Raw genomic sequence first — 6000 nt, forward strand, 5'->3', positions numbered from 1 at the left:
ATCAAAGTAAAGGTTAGCCGTGTGGTGCAAACAAAATAAAATATGAATGCAGGCAATACCTTTATAGACTACTAAAAAATCACCATACAATTCATGAGCTTTTGTAGATCAAAACACCATGAATGATGTCTCATTGTTTTCCTTGTTAATAATAATTATTTTTAACTGTGATGTTGAAAATAGTTTCAAATTTCATTCTGTTTTAATATAATTGATTTCACTATGTTTTTAAAATGCAGAATTTTTAAAAGGTCCTTTTTAAAGCCCCAATTTGTGGCAGAAAAGGTAGATTACAAAATGAAGCAGGAAAGGTAGGCGGGCTGTGTGTGAGTGTTTGCTTTATTTTGTGGTTGGTCTTCAGAACCCAAGCACAGCAGTCCTTTGAAGTCTGATTTCTCAAACATGAAAGTCTGCCTAAATTTACTTTTTTAAAAATTTATATATTTATTTGATTCTTATACTGCCCATCTGGCTGCCAAGGCCACTCTGGGCAGTTTACAACATTAAACAATTATAATACGATGAACAGCTATTTAAAACAGTGAACATACTGGTAATAATTATAAAAATAAAAAATAAACACATATACACCAAGAAAATCAATTATAATAATTAAAATAATATGAAGGCAAGGTGGTGGAACTGATGATATAAACATCAAAACAGCCACTGTGCTCAGATTTTATATGGTCCAGAAAAACATGTCTGAAAAACCATGTTCTCAGCAGCTGTTTAAAAATCCCCAGTAGATCATGTCTCTTGAACGCTAATGTGCTTCCACTTTAAGGAAGCACAGTCTATAACATCTGTTTCTATGCAATGGCATTCCAAACAGAAGAGAAAATAGGAGGAAATATCCCGCATTTCACTGAGGTACCCAAAAGGCTTCTTGTTGCATAGGAAAGGAAGAGGCACTATGCAGCTGTTGGCTGTTTTGGTGACCCTGGAATAAATTATCTCTCTACCAAAGTTTTGCATAGTTATGCCATGCTTCAGACACCCCCCACCCCACCTTTCTTCATGCTAACAAAAGGCATGTGGGGATCAGATACTTTGTTTTGGGAGATCATTCAACTTCCAGAAATCTCTGAGAAGCAAGGTTCTCCTTTAAAAGAAGATGCATGCCCCCCCTTGTTTCAGGACAGAAATGTATTTTCCCTCCTTCCACCTGGCTCTACGTAAGCAGCAAACCATGAAATACATCCCCTAGGAGGCTGCTTCGGATCCCCAAAGCTCCAGGGGGCTCTGTTTAAACAGCATGCAGAGAGAAAGCATGTGCCTTTAGATACGTTGACATAGGACCTATTGCTCAGCCTTCTTTTGCCTTCACTGGACACGGTGCTAAACTATAAATCCTAGTTAAGCAGGTTAGCCACCATGTAGATGTTCATGATAAACTCTGTGTATATATACTATACCAAGAGCCAATGAATATTTAGAAGTTTTTATTTGTTAGACCAATATTTCATTCTGTTTCCATGTCTGACGAAGTGGACGTGTCCACGAAAGCTTACATTAAAATATAATAGCTTGACATTAAGGAGCCACTTGTTTTTGTCTTGTCTTAAAGGGATGTGGTGGCGCTGCGGGCTAAACCGCAGAAGCCTGTGCTGCAGGGTCAGAAGACCAAGCAGTTGTAAGATCGAATCCACGCGACGGAGTGAGCTCCCGTCGCTTGTCCCAGCTCCCGCCAACCTAGCGGTTTGAAAGTATGCAAATGTGAGTAGATTAAAAGGGACCATCTCGGTGGGAAGGTAACAGCGTTCCGTGTCTGAGTCGCACTGGCCATGTGACCACGGAAGATTGTCTTCGGACAAACGCTGGCTCTATGGCTTGGAAACGGGGATGAGCACCGCCCCCTAGAGTCGAACATGACTGGACAAAAATTGTCGAGGGGAACCTTTACCTTTACCTTTTGATTTTGCCCGATACAGTAGCATCAAGAAAACATCAAGGACCACAAAAATCTCAGGAGATTGTCACACCATTCAGCTGTGGACTTCTTCATTCTCTCTCAGAGGGTGCCATACAAAGTAACTAAGAGGGCTGAGAGCGGGTGTTTAGCCAGCAGAAGGTGTGCTGAATTGGAATCCTTCCTGGTCTAGAAATGTTGGAAGCATTTACCCTGGCCTAACTTCATGCCAACATAGAGGCTCTGAATCTGAGCTGAGAAGGGTTTGCATCTGGCTTAACACAGCCCTTCTCCAGCATCTCCCCCTTTCAGTCCCCTTTTGCTGTCCTCCCAACTGGAAACAGTACTGCTGTCAGATCCAGATGTGCCAGCAGATGTGACATCAGCCAGTGCAAGCCCGTTGTGCCAACACAAGAGCATTTGTACTGCCACAAGAAGCATCTGCCCATTCCAGTCCCACTAATCCCGATGTATGGATTCTACTGCTAGCTGGGTACAATCTAAACATCTGTATAGTACCATCCTGTTTATGTTTCCTGTGAAATCCTGTACATTCTGTTGTGTTCATTGAAGCTTATTCTCTAGTAATCATGTTCAGGATTGCAGCTTTGAGCCTCTTTCAACTCCCTGCAACATCCATATTTATAAATGACCGCAGGATTAACTGGCTTGGGAAAGAATTTCTTAGAAAATTAAAATATGCATTCAGATGTTCCTCAATTCATTATTTCCTTAAATAGGTCCATTATTCATAGACTAGGCTAATATTTTTGTTTTGAAAAGGTTTTGGAGTTTGGGGACCAGTCCAAAAGAAATTAATTAGAAATGTATGTGTTTAATTGTTTAAACTGCCAACAATAAGATAAGTGTTGAAAAGTCAGTTAGGATTTCAATTACAGCCGCTGTCATCGTATATATTATCTTATTAACCATGACATTAATTTTAACCTGTTTTCTATTTAACTGGCATTTTATGGATACTAATTGGAAAACTTGTTATATTTATTCTTCTAGATGATTATGGCATTTCCTTCCGCCTTCTTTAATAGGCAGGTCAATGGTCAAAACACACAGAGCTGTTTTCTTTTTAATGAATACATCTGTTGGATCTTGGAAACAATGACATAGGTTGGATCCTTCCATTAAAGGGAAGGTTATTTAACATCTTACACAAGAGCAGTGCTGGGTTGCAGGCAGCCTTCCTGGAGTTGTCAAACTGTAGCTGCCATCAGTCTTAGCCAGCAGAACTATTGCAGAGAGATGAGGGGGACTATCGCACAACCACACCTGAAGGACACTAATTGCCCACCTTGAAGTAGAAGAAAAGAGAACAAAGAATGGTCCCTAAGGACTTCACCTCTACAACTGACAAGCTCAAGCTTTTCTCAAATCCTGCACTCAAGAGCATGTGCAGGCATGCTGGGCTTCCCTGTCCTGCCTCCTTCTCTGAATGGGCATCTCCCAGAGGAGGCAGGGAAGGGAAATCGCCCACAGAGTTCTTGTTCATCTGAAGGACAAACGTTTATGAACCAACAAACTGTTACGAACCGCCGAACTCTAGTTTTGAACACTAGTCTGTTAGAAGTTGGATCCTTATCAACCACCCCAAGCTAAACTTAAATCACCATCACATCACATTCATGTCTCTCTGAAAAACTTGTGTCTTTTTCTCTTTGTGAAGTAAACACACACACACACACACACACACACACACACATACACTGCATTCCTATCTTGATGTGCAGGCCCTCACCACTCTGATCCATATGCTTGTAGTCTGGAGATTAGACAACTGTAATTAGAGTACTGATTAGTACTGTGGTTGTACTGTAAATGGGGCTACCTTTGAGATTGATGTGGAAGCTTCAAATTCTGCAGAATGTGGTGGCCAGACTTCTTACTGGGATGAAAAAAACATCAACATATCTCCCCTACTCTGGCTGTCCTGTGTTGGCTGTCCGTTCGTTTCTACATTGATTTCAAAGTGTTAATGATGACATATAAAGCCCTAAATGGTTTAGGATGTCAATATCTGGCAAAACACCTCCTCCCACGTACATCTACCCAAATCACTTGCTTTAGTCAAGATGGGCGGCTGAGGGGTCTAACGCCGAGGGAGGCCCAAAGAGAAAGAACAAGAAAGTGGGCCTTCTCGGCAGTGGCCCCTTGCCTCTGGAACAATCTCCCCCCAGAAATTTGTCTGGCTCCCTCACTGGGTGTTTTTAAGCGCCAACTCAAGACCTTCCCTCCTGTCAATATGTAATCTATTTGCTATTTTCAATTGTATTAATGTTGTTGTTGTTATTATTATTATTGAGTGTTGTTAGCCGCCCAGAGTAGACTTTGGTCTGGATGGGCGGGATATAGATAATAATAATAATAATAATAATAATTTATTGTCATTGTAAGTATATACACAGTATACCCATACAACGAAATTCACAGACACCCAGAGACCAGACACATACACACACATAAAATTCCCCAAACACTCCCCATCCACTAAAAGTCCCCCACTAAAAATACAAACATCTACACCGCAGGCCAAGTAACACAGTCCAACTAATTATTCACTACTGGTGGTCTTTAAGCTCATTATTAATTGCAATTATAGCTCTGGGATAAAAACTATTCAGAAAACGTGTGGTCCGAGTCTTAATTGTTCTATATCTTCTGCCAGATGGTAACAGTTCAAAAAAGTTATAAGCAGGATGGGAAGAGTCTCTCAGGATGCTGTGTGACTTCCTTAGACAGCGGGATGTGAAGATGTCATCCGGGGTTGGTAGCCTGATGATATTCTGGACAATTTTAATGGTTCTCTGTAGAGATAGATAGATAGATAGATAGATAGATAGATAGATAGATAGATAGATAGATAGATAGATAGATAGATAGATAGATAGATAGATAGATAGATAGATAGATAGATAGATAGATAGATAGATAGATAGATAGATAGATAGATAGATAGATAGATAGATAGATAGATAGATAGATAGATAGATAGATAGATAGATAGATAGAGCAGGCAAAACAGGACAGGTTGATTGATCTCAAAGGTACAAATACCTGGTGTTACTATGTTGACTACAGCCATCAACAAATTATTCAGTAACCCACATTTTTATAGAGATGCCTCAAAACTAGAGATGGGGACAAAAGGAACCACGAACCAAAAACTCAAAGAACTGGGCTGGTTCATGGTTCATTTTATGACCTAGTTCGGGGAATCCTGTTTTTCTGAAGCAAAACAAAACACCCAGTTCTTTTCCCTTGGGCATTTTGTTCACGTTGGCGAAAAGGGCGATTCCTGCCTGCCTCCTTCCTTTTGTCCCTGTCACCTCCACCGACCTGCTCCTACTACTGGTAACAGTGCCATCCTCAGAAGCAGCAACCCAACTTCCCCGCCAGGAGCTGGTGGCTGCCTTTGAGCATGTAACACACACACACACACCAGCATGCACTGGAAAAAGGAATCACAAACTGGTTCATGTTCCCAGGGGTTCATCACGAAACATCACGAACCACCATTTTCCTGGTTCGTGCCCACCTCTACCAAAAACCAATCCCAGCAATGCACGGATTCTGCCTGAGTCTGCCATTGCCAGCACAAGGCTGGCATCTTGTTATGGCTGATACCATTAATGAGTTTCTGTTTGTTTGTTCACATTGCCTCATTTACCGCATAAAGAGGAATCAAACCAGGATTTACATTCTACCTGACACCACATCTTCAGCTGAAGAAAAACCAAAGTGGACACTCCAGCTGAAATGCTGCATTGGTTGTTTCTCTCAAGCCACGGGGTAAGTTAAGGATAACGCCTGACTTAACGTGGAAAATCCTCTCCTTCCGTGTCACAAAGGCAGCTCCTTGCTGCATTACTTTGATGTGCTGTGGTTATTTACTGTGTAATCTTGCATAATAATGAACTCCAATTGATCTGCTGCAGTGTTTTAGAAAAAGTGCTGAGGCCTATTAAAATGGGACCCGGAAGACACCCCTTTGTCTTGAGATTCCTCAGGTGGCTGCAGGAAGGACGAGATTAATGTCAGGGCATCACCAGATGGTGCTCTCTGGCACAGTAAAT

Source organism: Pogona vitticeps, chromosome 11 (assembly GCF_051106095.1).
Source record: "Pogona vitticeps strain Pit_001003342236 chromosome 11, PviZW2.1, whole genome shotgun sequence".
Classification (NCBI taxonomy): domain Eukaryota; kingdom Metazoa; phylum Chordata; class Lepidosauria; order Squamata; family Agamidae; genus Pogona; species Pogona vitticeps.